The sequence below is a fragment of the Nerophis lumbriciformis genome, linkage group LG16 (assembly GCF_033978685.3).
Source record: "Nerophis lumbriciformis linkage group LG16, RoL_Nlum_v2.1, whole genome shotgun sequence".
In the NCBI taxonomy this organism is placed as follows: domain Eukaryota; kingdom Metazoa; phylum Chordata; class Actinopteri; order Syngnathiformes; family Syngnathidae; genus Nerophis; species Nerophis lumbriciformis.
In genome coordinates, this window is record NC_084563.2 from 21122099 (window position 1) to 21139598 (window position 17500).

The 17500-nt window shown below is 40.4% G+C and overlaps 1 protein-coding gene across 1 annotated transcript in view; it reads right to left on the bottom strand.

The window, feature by feature from the left end:
- ocrl (OCRL inositol polyphosphate-5-phosphatase) overlaps positions 1-17500 on the bottom strand; it is a 151496-nt gene that overhangs the window by 22540 nt on the left and 111456 nt on the right. Inside the window, exons 27-28 of the transcript XR_009816941.1 lie at positions 16816-16882; positions 4249-4342 (exon numbers count right to left, since the gene is read on the bottom strand). The gene's annotated coding sequence lies outside the window, so the exon portion shown is untranslated. The remainder of the gene's footprint in view (positions 1-4248; positions 4343-16815; positions 16883-17500) is intronic.

Here is a 17500-nt window from a genome sequence, read left to right on the forward strand (position 1 = left end):
TACATACATATACTGTATATGTATGTATACATATAGAGTACAGGCGTTTTCATGACTATTTACATTGTAGATTGTCACTGAAGGCATCAAAACTATGAATGAACACATGTGGAGTTATGTACTTAACAAAAAAAGGTGAAATAACTGAAAACATGTTTTATATTCTACTTTCTTCAAAATAGCCACCCTTTGCTCTGATTACGGCTTCGCACACTTTTGGCATTCTCTCGATGAGCTTCAAGCACACCTGTGAAGTGAACACCATTTCAGGTGACTACCTTTTGAAGCTCACACCTGCTTGCACATGAGCCATAAAAGCGTCTTGGAACATTCATGCATTTTACATGCGTGGGAAATCAGCTAATGACAATTTACAGGCGGCACATTTAACACGCTAATGAATTAACAGTTTAAAGCAGAGTTCCTTTTTAATAGTGCACTGTCCCAGATTAGCATGAACTCTTTGTAGTTTTTAGTTGGTTTAACCAAAACCACTCCTTGGGTTGCTCCCTATTTGTGCTCATTTATGGGAATACTACACTCTGGGCCTGAGAAAGGAGATTCATGTCAAAACAAATCCCAATGTGTCATTACTCCCTCTGAGGACAGCGGCTGACCCGGTCTGGTGATGACGGCGCTCCAGAGAGGATCTTTTGTGCACACCTTAGCTGCCTGTTGCCATGGCAACCGCATAAACACGTCGCCCCGGCTACGGGGGAAAGGTCTGGGCTAATTGCGCACGGCGGGCCATTTGTCAAGGATAGCGCGCACGTGTGGTGCGATGCGTGGCATCATATATCTTGCACGTCCGTCCATGTGGCGTGAGTCATCACAGGAAGTAGGGACTTGAACATGACACGCTGGAATATGAGTTAAACGTGTTAGCGAGGCTGTTAGCGTAGCTTGGCACCACGCCAAAAAATATGTTTTCTCAGCTGCGGTCCGTTTTTTTTTTGTTGCAGATATCGGACCGATATCTGATATCAATATCGGATCAGGACAGATCTCGCCGATAACAGCCTAATTAGCGCCTCTGTTTTATCAAATCGGCTTCACCTCCGAGTCTACAGCGATCCGTTTAAGCGGTTTCAGGTAAAAGTTGATTTTCAAGGCAAAAACTGATTTTCAAGGCAAAAACTGATTTTCAAGGTAAAAGTTGATTTTGAAGGCAAAAACTGATTGGATGGATGTTGATTTTCAAGGTAAACACTGATTTTCAAGGTAAAAGTTGACTTTCATGGTAAAAACTGATTTTCAAGGTAAAAGTTGATTTTCAAGGTAAAAGTTGATTTTCATGGCAAAAACTGATTTTCAAGGCAAAAACTTATTTTCAAGGTAAAAACTGATTTTCAAGGTAAAAACTGATTTTCAAGGTAAAAACTGATTTTCAAGGTAAAAACTGATTTTCAAGGTAAAAGTTGATTTTCAAGGTAAAAACTGATTTTCAAGGTAAAAACTGATTTTCAAGGTAAAAGTTGATTTTCATGGCAAAAACTGATTTTCACGGTAAAAACTGATTTTGAAGGCAAAAACTGATTGGATGGAAGTTGATTTTCAAGGCAAAAACTGATTTTCAAGGTAAAAGTTGATTTTCAAGGCAAAAACTGATTTTCAAGGCAACAACTGATTTTCAAGGCAAAAACTGATTTTCAAGGCAACAACTGATTTTCAAGGTAAAAACTGATTTTAAAGGCAAAAACTAATTTTAAAGGCAAAAGTTGATTTTAAAGGCAAAAGTTGATTTTCAAGGCAAAAACTGATTTTCAGGCAAAAACTGATTTTCAAGGTAAAAACTGATTTTCAAGGTAAAAGTTGATTTTCAAAGCAAAAACTGATTTTCAAGGTAAAAGTTGATTTTCAAGGCAAAAACGTGAAAATATACCGTGTTCTGGCACCTGCTCTGGGATGAGGGAGGGGGGGCACGTGGGGGTAAACGTGAGGTCACGGCTGTCAGCAGCCTCTCAGCTATGGCGGCCAAGTGGGACTGTAGATATGAGGAGGGCAGGGCCAGCGGCTACAGCTGATGACACAATATCAGTGGTCATATCATGATTTTTTTTCTAGATTTAAAACACTTCCTTGTGGTCTACATCAGTGGTCCCCAACCACCGGGCCACGGCCCGATACCGGTCCGTGGATCAATTGGTACCGGGCTGCACAAGAAATTAAACAAAAAAAATAAAAATGAAAAGATATATTTTTTTATTTTTTTAAATTATTAAATCAACATAAAAAACACAAGATACACTTACAATTAGTGCACCAACCCAAAAAACCTCCCTCCTCATTCACACACTCATTCACACAAAAGGGTTGTTTCTTTCTGTTATTAACATTCTGGTTCCTACATTATATATCAATATATATCAATACAGTCTGCAAGGGATACAGTCCGTAAGCACACATGATTGTATTTTTTTTGACAAAAAAGAAAAAAACCTGGAACCCTCAAGTTGCTGGCATGGCCACTCTACCAACCGAGCCATACCGTCCCATCAGCAGGAACCAGTAGGTGAGAAAAGTGCATGACGGGGCCCCTTTAAAACCTCGTAATGTCAGTGGATGCGAAAGGAAAAAGATACTCCCACGGTGTGTGTGTGTGTGTGGGAGTGGGAGTGGGGGGTGGTATTGTCCATATATAAAAGTAGATGCCCACTTCAAGCTAGCCCGAGGCGTGCCAGCTCTGCCTCAAAGGGGGCCCCGTAATTTATTATTTGTTCAAAGATACTCTCCCCTTTGTATATTTTCACTGTTCTTATTTTCTTCCTCCATTCCGCCCCCCCGGTCCCCTGGTATTTATTTGCTTTCTAAACACCAGCGCGGGCCGACGTTAAAGAATTACCTTCGCGCTGAGCGACGACGGCGTTTATTTGTGTAGGCGCGCCTAAAGGGACGGGATTATTTTGGCCGGGTGACAAGCTGACCTTGGGCGAGCGTTACCTCAGGCGCACGCACGCAAGACATCCCGCGCCGATATAAGCATCGGGTGTCATAATTGATCGGTCCGAGCTGCCACTCTTCCTCCCGCGGCGGGTGTTGTTGATGTCCACTGTGCAGGTTGTTTGAAATTCCGCACAAGCAAACCGTCAGTGAAGTCACGGCGAAACGTTGCTTTTCCAAAGGGACTCGGACTATTGCGGCGTTCCCTTCCTTTGTTTGTTGCTGTTTGTCAGGATTTCTCCCCCCCTCCCACTCCCCCCGCCCTATCCCTGCTTTCTCCACGCTCGGAATCGTCAAGACTAACTAAAGGCATGAAAAGGCCACGGCGTTCTCGAGGCGCTGATCCATGACGGGCCTTTGAAAAGTGCGTGCATTGAAATCAAGATGTCCGGCTTCAAGGAGCAGGAGGTGCCACGGTCCCGCCTCGGGCCACTCGGTGTCATCCGGCACCTTGGAGGGGTCAACGCGCATTTTTCTCACTTGTCAAGCGCTGGTGATGGAGGGCATGGAATAACACGGCGGTGAGGTCACGACGCTCACATTAAGCCCTCCATTATGGCATAAAAGTGGTTTAAAGGCCTACTGAAATGCAATTTTCTTATTTAAACGGGGATAGCAGGTCCATTCTATGTGTCATACTTGATCGTTTCGCGATATTGCCATATTTTTGCTGAAAGGATTTAGTAGAGAACATCGACGATAAAGTTCGCAACTTTTGGTGGCTGATAAAAAAGCCTTGCCTGTACCGGAAGTAGCAGACGATATGTGCGTGACGTCACAGGTTGTGGAGCTCCTCACATCTGCACATTGTTTACAATCATGGCCACCAGCAGCGAGAGCGATTCGGACCGAGAAAGCGACAATTTCCCCATTAATTGGAGTGAGGATGAAAGATTTGTGGATGAGGAAAGTGAGAGTGAAGGACTAGAGGGCAGTGGGAGCGATTCAGATAGGGAAGATGCTGTGAGAGGCGGGTGGGACCTGATATTCAGCTGGGAATGACTAAGACAGTAAATAAACACAAGACATATATATACTCTATTAGCCACAACACAACCAGGCTTATATTTAATATGCCACAAATTAATCCCGCATAACAAACACCTCCCCCCTCCCGTCCATATAACCCGCCAATACAACTCAAACACCTGCACAACACACTCAATCCCACAGCCCAAAGTACCGTTCACCTCCCCAAAGTTCATACAGCACATATATTTCCTCAAAGTCCCCAAAGTTACGTAGATGACATGCACATAGCGGCACGCACGTACAGGCAAACGATCAAATGTTTGGAAGCGTACTCACGGTAACGCGTCTGCGTATCCAACTCAAAGTCCTCCTGGTAAGAGTCTCTGTTGTCCCAGTTCTCCACAGGCCAATGGTAAAGCTTCACTGTCATCTTCCGGAAATGTAAACAATGAAACATGTGTTATCCGGCACAACAGTCAGGGGGTGCATTCTACGGCGGGGGTGCGTTATCCGGCCAACACCTGCCACAATACACCGCTTCCCACCTACAGCTTTCTTCTTTGCTGTCTCCATTGTTCATTGAACAAATTGCAAAAGATTCACCAACACAGATGTCCAGAATACTGTGGAATTTTGCGATGAAAACAGACGACTTAATAGCTGGCCACCATGCTGTCCCAAAATGTCCTCTACAATCCGTGACGTCACGCGCAGGCGTCATCATACCGAGACGTTTTCAGCAGGATATTTCGCGCGAAATTTAAAATTGCACTTTAGTAAGCTAACCCGGCCGTATTGGCATGTGTTGCAATGTTAAGATTTCATCATTGATATATAAACTATCAGACTGCGTGGTCTGTAGTAGTGGGTTTCAGTAGGCCTTTAAGAGGCTCTTTTACAACATGTGGTGTGCATTTTTCACACTAAAGTGTGTTTTTATGACCAATATGTCTCATCATCTTTGTCTCATTGTGTCTTTCACTTGAATAGGAATTATTTTAGATTCTTATAATTAGATATTGCAATCATCAGTTCGATATATCCAACATATCATAGTGGCATTTTATTTGATTAACTATATTGTTAATAGTTCAAATACAAACCCTGTTTCCATATGAGTTGGGAAATTGTGCTAGATGTAAATATAAACGGAAGACAATGATTTGCAGATCATTTTCAACCCATATTCAATTGAATATGCTACAAAGACAACATATTTGATGTTCAAACTGATAAATTTTTTTTTGCAAATAATCATTAACTTTAGAATTTGATGCCAGCAACACGTGACAAAGAAGTTGGGAAAGGTGGCAATAAATACTGATAAAGTTGAGGAATGCTCATCAAACACTTATTTGGAACATCCCACAGGTGTGCAGGCTAATTGGCAACAGGTGGATGCCATGATTGGGTATAAAAGTAGATTCCATGGGGCGATGGTCACCACTTTGTCAACAAATGCGTGAGCAAATTGTTGAACAGTTTAAGAAAAACCTTTCTCAACCAGCTATTGCAAGGAATTTAGGGATTTCACCATCTACGGTCCGTAATATCATCAAAGGGTTCAGAGAATCTGGAGAAATCACTGCACGTAAGCAGCTAAGCCCGTGACCTTGGATCCCTCAGGCTGTACTGCATCAACAAGCGACATCAGTGTGTAAAGGATATCACCACATGGGCTCAGGAACACTTCAGAAACCCACTGTCAGTAACTACAGTTGGTCGCTACATCTGTAAGTGCAAGTTAAAACTCCCCTATGCAAGGCGAAAACCGTTTATCAACAACACCCAGAAACGCTGTCGTCTTCACTGGGCCTGAGCTCATCTAAGATGGACTGATACAAAGTGGAAAAGTGTTCTGTGGTCTGACGAGTCCACATTTCAAATTATTTTTGGAAACTGTGGACGTCGTATCCTCCGGACCATAGAGGAAAAAAAACACCCGGATTGTTATAGGCACATAGTTGAAAAGCCAGCATCTGTGATGGTATGGGGGTGTATTTGTGCCCAAGACATGGGTAACTTACACATCTGTGAAGGCACCATTAATGCTGAAAGGTACATACAGGTTTTGGAGCAACATATGTTGCCATCCAAGCAACGTTACCATGGACACCCCTGCTTATTTCAGCAAGACAATGCCATGCCACGTGTTACATCAACGTGGCTTCATAGTAAAAAGAATGTGGGTAGTAGACTGGCCTGCCTGTAGTCCAGACCTGTCTCCCATTGAAAATGTGTGGCGCATTATGAAGCCTAAAATACCCCGGACTGTTGAACAACTTAAGCTGTACATCAAGCAAGAATGGGAAAGAATTCCACCTGAGAAGCTTCAAAAATGTGTCTCCTCAGTTCCCAAACGTTTACTGAGTGTTGTTAAAAGGAAAGGCCATGTAACACAGTGGTGAACATGCCCTTTCCCAACTACTTTGGCACGTGTTGCAGCCATGAAATTCTAAGTTAATTATTATTTCCAAAAAGAAAATAAAGTTTATGAGTTTGAACATCAAATATCTTGTCTTTGTAGTGCATTCAATTGAATATGGGTTGAAAAGGATTTGCAAATCATTTTATTCCGTTTATATTTACATCCAACACAATTTCCCAACTCATATGGAAACGGGGTTTGTAGTTCAACTATTTTTATGTAAAGGAATGATGAATATTTATATTTAAATTAATTAACACTAGTTTTATTGTGTGTGTGTATATATCGTGTATAATGCGTGTGTTAATATGCACAGTCTGTGTGTGTGTATTTATTGTTTTCTTTGCACTGGTATGTTGTTATTCTATATATTGAAATATGTATAATACCATTAATTTGCTCTAATTAATATTAATTTATATGTTTTCGATATTACCCATTCACATTTTTTGGGGCAATTTGAGCTTATTTTTTGGTCTTCTGTTTTATGAATAGAAAAAACAACTTAATATTTTTTTTAATATATTTTCTTTACTCTTACATGATTTTGTTTTGGTCTTGTATTACTAAATACATATTTATTTATATTATATTTATATTTTTTGTTTCATCTGACATCACAAGGACAAAGATAATACCTTCTGGAGGAAAGTTCTGTGGTCAGATGAAACAAAAATGGAGCTGTTTGGCCACAATACCCAGCAATATGTTTGGAGGAGAAAAGGTGAGGCCTTTAATCCCAGGAACACCAATTCCTACCGTCAAGCATGGTGGTGGTAGTATTATGCTCTGGGCCTGTTTTGCTGCCAATGGAACTAGTGCTTTACAGAGAGTAAATGGGACAATGAAAAAGGAGGATTACCTCCAAATTCTTCAGGACAACCTAAAATCATCAGCCCGGAGGTTGGGTCTTGGGTGCAGTTGGGTGTTCCAACAGGACAATGACCCCAAACACACGCCAAAAGTGGTAAAGGAATGGCTAAATCAGGCTAGAATGAAGGTTTTAGAATGGCCTTCCCAAAGTCCTGACTTAAACGTGTGGACAATGCTGAAGAAACAAGTCCATGTCAGAAAACCAACAAATTTCGCTGAACTGCACCAATTTTGTCAAGAGGAGTGGTCAACAATTCAACCAGAAGCTTATTATTGGAAACTCAAGACAGCCATGACATTGTTCTTTACAAGTGTATGTAAACTTTTGACCACGACTGTATATATATGTATGTATATATTTTTTCATTATTATACATTTATTTTTGCTACATTTGTTCCACTCTCTAATGCTTCTTTCTCTGGTTTAGTATTAATTGTATGGATATATATTCATCTATTACACATTCATTTCCAACATGTTTTAATTCTGAGAAGCATCTTTTTTGTCTTTTGCCTTTTTATCCGCATCATTTGCGTGTTCTAATCACAGGTTCTCAGTTATAATGCCCACGTGCCTACCAGGTCAATAAAGTTTGATTTTACTTGCAAAGTTTTATATGATGTGTTTGTGAGGAAAAAGAAACAGCATATACAAAAATATAAAAAAATGACAATAATAAAAATGTTGTTAGGTTGGTACCTCTCTGATGGAGCATTATTACAGTACACTTTGGACAGAACTTGATAAAAGAGTGCAACATCCTTTAAGTAGCAGTAGAGTTGGAAAGCAAGTTGCCTCGATTTTGAAGCTACTATCATATATATCTGATTTATGACAGCAAAATACCTTCCAAAGTTTGTGATTAAATAGATATGATCAAAATAGTATCAATCTCATGGAGATTCCTGAGCCATTAGGAACCACCCATCCCTTCCCCATCAACAACAATGCTAACCAAGCAGACTGTGTGAGAGACAACAACAATTACTTTGGGAACAATTGTGATCTAGAATTGTATATTTTTGAGCCTGAGTACAAAGAGGATGCACTGCAAAAACTGAAATCTAAGTAAGATTAAATATCTCAAATAAGGGAGATATTTGTTTATTTTCTGTCTGATAAGATAATTCTTCTCACTAAGCAGATTTTATGTTACAGTGTTTTACTTGTTTTAAGGGTTTTGGTCCGAAATGATCTCCGTAAGATATTACAGCTTGTTGCTGAGATTTGATGACCTATATTGAGTAAAACATGCTTGAAACTAGAATATCAACTGTTGCAAAGCTGTGTCATCAACACTCACAAGTATAAAACTACTTTTTTAAAGTATTAATTTCTTATTTCAAGCATGAAAAAAAAAAAATCATGATTTTGACACAATTGTGTCTCATAATTAAAACAGATGACAGCCAAATGGACTTTGCTGTTTTGGAATTTACAGTAATACACCGAAAAATCTACAGTTGTTGATTTGTGGTTAAAAAAAACAACTAACTGGCAGTTCAGATGCCAAAAATTTACTGTAAAATTGCAGTTTTATTTAAGGTAAAAAAAACAAAAAAACTAATGTACATAGTATATAGTACAATTCTGGCAACTGAGCTGCCTGGTTTTTTTTAGCATAAAAACAGCAGTACTGTTTTTCCATTTAGAGTAATATACACTACATTTTGACGTCAAATTATTGCAAGTTTCCATATTTTTTTTTACATTTTAGTTAAAAAAAAACAACTAATAAAATGCTTAAGAAAAATTGTGTAATAATAGTATTCACTGTTAGAAGCGGCCCTCTGGGGCCAAACATAACTGCGATGTGGCCCTCAGTGAAAACGACTTTGACCCCTCTGCATTAGCGGCTCCCTCATCATCTTTATGGCAGCGCTAACGAGCCTCAGAGAGCATTAGCAGCCGGGGAATGTTCAGGATGGAGATGGATGAAAGAGGGATCAGCCCACATTAATCACCCTCGCATAGTTTTATAAGCCTCTTTAAATACGACTTGACGGGCTTTCCATGAGCTACCTGTTGCTGTGTCAGATGTACAGTATATACAGTCGTGGTCAAAAGTTGACATACACTTGTAAAGAACATAATGTCATGGCTGTCTTGAGTTTCCAAACATTTCTCTTATTTTTTTGTGATAGAGTGATTGGAGCACATACTTGTTGGTCACAAAAAACATTCATGAAGTTTGTGGTACGGTGGGGTTGCAGCTTACTGCGAGGTTTGTTCTCCCAGGATGCGAACGGACGACTCCGGACAGGACTTGCGGGTAGGAACATAATTTAATCGTAAACTAACACTCAAAGAGGTACAAAACAGAAAACAAACCGACGGAACAAGGTGCCGATCGCACCTGAAGCTAAGGCTGCTACTTAGCACAGAGTAGAGATCACTAGCAGGGGCTAGAAGACGAGCAAAACTTACGTAACAGTAGCGTGACGCAAACAAAGAAGCCAGCCCGACTGACTGGCAAAGGCAAGCTTAAATAATGTCTCTTGATTACAAACAGGTGCGCGTACCGAACACAAGAGGCAGGTGAAACTAATACCTAGCCATGGTACCAAACTCAGAAGTGCATAAACAGGAACTAAAGGAGTCCAAAACTAACAGAAAACACAAGTGTCTCGAAAAACTTAGACTATGATCTGGGCAGCGGATCATAACAGTTTGGTTCTTTTATGAATTTATTATGGGTCTACTGAAAATGTGAGCAAATGTGCTGGGTCAAAAGTATACATACAGCAATGTTAATATTTGCTTACATGTCCCTTGGCAAGTTTCACTGCAATAAGGCGCTTTTGGTAGCCATCCACAAGCTTCTGCTTGAATTTTTGACAAAATTGGTGGAGTTCAGCTAAATTTGTTGGTTTTCTGACATGGACTTGTTTCTTCAGCATTGTCCACACGTTTAAGTCAGGATTTTGGGAAGGCCATTCTAAAACCTTCATTCTAGCCTGATTTAGCCATTGCTTTACCACTTTTGATGTGTGTTTGGGGTCATTGTCCTGTTGGAACACCCAACTGTACCCAATACCCAACCTCCGGGTATTGTGGCCAAACAGCTCAATTTTTGTTTCATCTGACCACAGAACTTTCCTCCAGAAGGTCCTATCTTTGTCCATGTGATGTCAGATGAAACAAAAATTGAGCCGTTTGGCCGCAATACCCAGAAATATGTTTGGAGGAGAAAAGGTGATGCTATGATCCACAGAACTTTGTCTACATGTGCTTTGTGGACTTGGAGAAGGTATTCGACCGTGTCCCTCGGGAAGTCCTGTGGGGAGTGCTCAGGGAGTATGGGGTATCGGACTGTCTGATTGTAGCGGCCCGCTCCCCGTATGATCAGTGTCAGAGCTTGGTCCGCATTGCCGGCAGTAAGTCGGATACGTTTCCAGTGAGGGTTGGACTCCGCCAAGGCTGCCCTTTGTCACAGATTCTGTTCATAACTTTTATGGACAGAATTTCTAGGCGCAGTCAAGGCGTTGTGGGGATCCGGTTTGGTGGCTGCAGGATTAGGTCTCTGCTTTTTGCAGATGATGTGGTCCTGATGGCTTCATCTGGCCAGGATCTTCAGCTCTCACTGGATCGGTTCGCAGCCGAGTGTGAAGCGACTGGGATGAGAATCAGCACCTCCAAGTCCGAGTACATGGTTTTCGCCCGGAAAAGGGTGGAGTGCCATCTCCGGGTTGCGGAGGAGACCCTGCCCCAAGTGGAGGAGTTCAAGTACCTCGGAGTCTTGTTCACGAGTGAGGGAAGAGTGGATCGTGAGATCGACAGGCGGATCGGTGCGGCGTCTTCAGTAATGCGGACGCTGTATTGATCCGTTGTGGTGAAGAAGGAGCTGAGCCGGAAGGCAAAGCTCTCAATTTACCGGTCGATCTACGTTCCCATCCTCACCTATGGTCATGAGCTTTGGGTTATGACCGAAAGGACAAGATCACGGGTACAAGCGGCCGAAATGAGTTTCCTCCGCCGGGTGGCGGGGCTCTCCCTTAGAGATAGGGTGAGAAGCTCTGCCATCCGGGAGGAACTCAAAGTAAAGCCGCTGCTCCTCCACATCGAGAGGAGCCAGATGAGGTGGTTCGGGCATCTGGTCAGGATGCCACCCGAACGCCTCCCTAGGGAGGTGTTTAGGGCACGTCCGGCCGGTAGGAGGCCACGGGGAAGACCCAGGACACGTTGGGAATACTATGTCTCCCGGCTGGCCTGGGAACGCCTCGGGATCCCCCGGGAAGAGCTGGACGAAGTGGCTGGGGAGAGGAAAGTCTGGGCTTCCCTGCTTAGGCTGCTGCCCCCGCGACCCGACCTCGGATAAGCGGAAGAAGATGGATGGATGGATGGAGTTGCCATGATGGCAGATTACATTCACCTGCCTCTGGTTAGTGTTCGGGACGCTCACCTGTTGCCAGGGCACTAATCAGGATCAGGATGCTTTATTATTGTCCATTCTTTAACATGTACAAGACGCATAAGAACTGAAATTACATTTTCGGCACAGTCCCACTAAGAGCAGACATACGTTACGGCGCTCCTTAAAAAATCCAATCAGAGAGCTATTTAGTCTAGACCCTGGCCTCACTCGGCCTGGCTTTCCTAGTTTGCATCTCGCAACAGGTAATGACTGAGTTCTTTGATTCCTCTTGATATACTAGCTTCCACGCTAGGCGCTATAATTTGATTCCTGTTTTAGATGCAAGCTTCCACGCTAGGCTCTACTTTGCTTTGCCATCGGCACGCTTTTGGTGTTTCCTGTTTTTTCCCGCATGATTTATGAAGAATAAATCATTTCCTACCTGCACGCTGTGTCTGGAATCCGTCTGCATCTTGGGAGAACAAATCCCCGCATCACAATGCGACCCGATCGTTACAGGTGAGGCCTTTAATCCTAGGAACACCATTCCTACCGTCAAGTATGGTGGTGGTAGTATTATGCTCTGGGCCTGTTTTGCTGCCAATGGAACTGGTGCTTTACAGAGAGTAAATGGGACAATGAAAAAGGAGGATTACCTCCAAATACTTCAGGACAACCTAGAACAGGCCTGAGCAATTATTTTGACTCGGGGGCCAAATTTAGGGAAACAAGTCTGTCTGGGGGCCAGTTTCTGATTTTTAGGAACATTAATACACAACCTCACAATAATGTCTGATTGAATGCTAAAAGCTTTATAACAGACCGCCTTAAAAAACTAAATGACATTTTTATTTTTTTTACTGAATGAGACACCCAGAATGTACATGAAAATAAAGAATGTGGGATTTACAATATTAACAATGAACAATAAAACACTGAATATTTAGAGAAACAAGTGTGTCTGGGGGCTGGTATATCTGATTTTTAGTACAAAAATACAAATAAAAAACACACAATAATGTCTGATTGAATGCTAAACATGTTATGACAGACCGCCTTAAAAAATGAAATGGAATTGTATTTTTTTTTCTTTTTACTGAATGAGACACCTGGAATGTACATGAAAATAAAGAATGTAGGATTTACAATATTAACTATGAAGGATAAAACACTGAATATTAACATATGAACGTCCACATATTTTACAATCATGCGAAACGCAACAAAAATGCGACAAACACAACAAAATATGAACGCGAAGGGTAAAAAAAACAACAACAAAAACTTACGATCTGATATATCACTAAGCTTTAGAACTTTGTTGTAAAAATCTCCTTCCGCGTCTGTCCCTGCACCCGCGTTTCAGGCTGATACTCTGTGGAAACGCTCCCCACCCACACTGCTTGGTGCCTCGTCTGAGCTGCTGTGACTTAGATGACCATAGTAACTAATTAGATTACCATAGTAACTAATTAGATTACTATAGTAACTAGTATATCATGCAAAAGCACGGATTCCAACCATTGAAATACTTTGTATAGTTCAAGACTTACGGTCATTAGAAAACATCACTGCACATCATAATGGCAGCTACACTTTCCATCTTAAAGATGTAAAAAAAACTTTTGGGAATGTCCGGCGGGCCAGATTGAAAAGGGCCCCCGGGCCTTAACTTGCCCAGATCTGACCGAGAATCATCAGCCCGGAGGTTGGGTCTTGGGTGCAGTTGGGTGTTCCAACAGGACAATGACCCCAAACACAAATCAAAAGTGGTTAAGGAATGGCTAAATCAGGCTGGAATTAAGGTTTTAGAATGGCCTTCCCAAAGTCCTGACTTAAACGTGTGGACAATGCTGAAGAAACAAGTCCATGTCAGAAAACCAACAAATTTAACTGAACTGCACCAATTTTGTCAAGAAGAGTGGTCAAAAATTCAAGCAGAAGCTTGTGGATGGCTACCAAAAGCGCCTTATTGCAGTGAAACTTGCCAAGGGACATGTAAGCAAATATTAACATTGCTGTATGTATACTTTTGACCCAGCACATTTGCTCACATTTTCTGTAGACCCATAATAAATTCATAAAAGAACCAAACTTCATGAATGTTTTTTTGTGACCAACAAGTATGTGCTCCAATCACTCTATCACAAAAAAATAAGATTTGTAGAAATGATTGGAAACTCAAGACAGCCATGACATTATGTTCTTTACAAGTGTATGTCAACTTTTGACCACGACTGAATATATATATATAAACAGTATGTGGTTCATTTTCGTGGTGAAAACAAGCAGGGGAAGATGCTTTCACGGGCGATAAGGCACCCGGTAATGGCACCTCGGGGTCATTAAGGTCCGCTGTGCAGACATGCAGAGAGAATACACAGCCTTCCATTTCTTTTTTTGTCATCACGGATGACAGTAACTAAAGAAAAGGATTGGTAGTGGGGGTGGGGGGCCGGTGGGGGGGGGGGGGGGGGTTGGGGGGGAGTTGGCCGACTATGAAAGACTTTTCCGGCCAGTGAGGGGCTCTTTAAACGCGAGTAAAAGACATTAACGAGTGCTGGCAGAATCCCAGCGTACATTCAAAACCAGGGTCTGCGCAGGCCTCGCCAAGGGGCACCCTCCCCGGGGGTCCTGCCAGGGAGGAAGTGCATGCTAAGGTATGTTGTTATATCTGGGGTAAAAAAAAAAAGGGGGGGGGTTTTGACTGTTTCAACTTGCGATTATGCAATGAAAACGGGAGGGACTGTTTTGTTTTTTTAATGTAAAGCACGACTTGTTCTATGTGTGAAAAGTGCTGTACAAATAAACAGTGTTTATTATAGGAATTTCCAAAATGGGGTCCCGGGGACCCCATCAAGTCATAAAAATGGGGTCCCACAGTCAACCATGAATTGATTACGTGGACCCCGACTTAAACAAGTTGAAAAACTTATTGGGGTGTTACCATTTAGTGGTCAATTGTACGGAATATGTACTGTACTGTGCAATCTACTAATAAAAGTCTCAATCAATCAATCAATCAAAAATTCTTGGGGTCCCACTTTTTTGTGAGCGTTTTGAAAACAAATGATAAATGTATGCATTATCCTGTTATATCTCACATTCTATATTGTGTTTTGGGAAAAGGTTGTCATAAACGTTACTTAATTCATTAAAACAATAATACTAAAGAAAACACATTTTGATGCATTTTTAAATTTATTCAGTTATAAACATTCATTCACTTTCTTCTTTATTTCATGGATCTAAACTTTACCGCTGCCGGTATTTTTTCTGTATATTTTTTTATTTTATTTAATAGGTATTTATTTCAGTATAAAAGTGTAAAAAATGTTTGCTTGGGTCATGAAATGATAATGGTGTGCCAGCGCATACATACATTATTTATTTAACGCTTAAATCTCTGGAGTCTACATCAACTTCACATATATCCCTCAATTCTAAGTTGTTTCTTGTTTTGTTTTTTACGTTTTTTTGCCCTTTTTGTCAAAGAAAACTATGGTTTTTTTTATGGCAAACACACAAAATATGCAAAATCGTCCACAAAAAAATATTTTTCAAAGTGGAATATTTGATGTGAAGTAATCAGAGCCTTGGATAGGTCAATAATTCATAATAACATTGATTTTGATTCAATATGTTTTGAGCAATGACAGTTTGAAAGAAAAAAAACAGCTTTGTTTTATTAGTCAACATTGCAACTTTTTCTAAATTACATTTCACCTGTAAGATTTTTTTTATTCCACTTTTGTTATGTTTTTGTTTATTTTAATAATATTTTAGAATGTGCCGTGGGCCTTTAAAACATTAGCTGCGGGCCACACTTTTGACACCCTTGCTATAGATAATAAAAAATTAAATCTGATAAGTCTATGGATAAAAAGCAGAGTGTTTATCATAAGGCACAGTCAGCATCTCTACTTCAGTAAACAATGACGGTGATGACATCATTGTCAGTGATGCTAACTTGTCAGCCACTTCTCCAAGAGACTTCTTTTGAACACTCCACGCACATTAACACTTCAAAAAGGCACATATTTTCCCCATTTGTTGACCTACAAAGTATGTTTTTGGGGTGGAGGAGTCTGGTCGGGTGCAGGTTAGCTTGAAGCTAACAGCTATCCTGTCTCCATCCTCGAACGATGTGGATCCAGCGGGAGATAAAAGTGAAGTTTCCATCGACTCACAAAGACTAAAATAAGTCATTTACTGGAGACATGGCACAGGATGAAGTTAAAAAGGTTGACTTTACACTCACCTTAGTGTTTACCATGAAGTCTTTCTTTTGTCCGAGTTGTCAGAGTGCAAACTGAGGCAGTATTTGTCACTGATAAAACTTTCGGCGAATCAAAATTTAAGAAATTGAACCGGAAAGTTCATTATTTTGAAGACGACCAATAAAAATGCGGAGAAGGCAGGGTTTGGTAAAAAAAAAAATCAAAAAAATATATACATATATGTACAGTACATACACACACATATATACTGTATATATATATACACACATACATATATATATACACACACACATATATATATACACACACACACTATATATATATATATATATATATATACATATATATATATACACACACACACACACACACACACACACACACACACACACACACACATATATATATATATATATATATACATACATACATATACACACACACATATGAATGTACATACATATATATACATACACATACACACACACACACACACACACACACACACACACACATATATATATATACACACACACATATATATATGAATGTACATACATATATATACATACATACACATATATATACATACATACACATATATATTCATACATACACACACACACACATATATATATATATATACACACACACACACACACACATATATACATACACACACACACACGTATGGATAAATGTATATATGTATACATATATACGTGTATGTGTGTATATACACTTGTATGTATATATGTATACGTTTATATATTTATACAGTGTATATTTGATTTATTTTTAACATGTTTTGGACTGAGAACCTCCTGGGTCCCCGAGATCAAATATGAGGCGAGCCCTAAAGGTTGAAAAAAATCTACAGTATTTGTCTTAAAAAGGAAACATATCAAAGAGGCTCTTGCAGGTTTAGATTTTCAGTGGAAAAAGTTAGGACATCCCTGGTCCAAACAGCTGACGACACAGGCGAGAAGCAAGAGAACCGTCTTACCTCCATCACTAATGCTGGTCTGGAGCTGCATGAGTGCTGCCGGTACAGTTCATTGAGGGACTGTCACCTGTACGAGGAAAGAATGCGTTCAGTTAGGCATGCAAACGACGGGTGTCTCGATCCCATATTGATATCGGATATCGCTCGGATATCAGCAAAAAAAACAGCTAGATGTACAAAATAAGTGTCCTTAATTGAACAATATTGCAGTCTAAAACATCACATTTGTCAACATAAACAAGTTTGAAATCATTACTGTGAATACTGGACTAAAAGCTGCTACTTTTTCCATAGACTTTGAACCCTGCGGCTTATGAGACCGTGCTACAGATTTGGGGATTTTTATTTGATGACGGCCATGGTAAAAATATTTTTTTTTAAAGATACAATTTAAAAGCAAATACACTGGGAAAGTGCTTTATTTTTTGTACTGTGGCGCTATCTTTCGGTCGAGTTCGCAGTGTTGTAGTGTACTTCCATTTTGTTAATTCAACCAGTTCAGTTTTTTAGCCGTCCTCAGCGTTTCTACTTGTACGGATTCTTTATTAATTTTTTAATATAACTAAAACTGTTTATACTTACTAAAGCGTCCCATGTGTGATGTCTGCAGGAGTGTTTTCGTACGCGCTATCGTAATGTAATCAAGCTGGCGTCATTAGCATTAGCTAATAGGCTAACACATTTA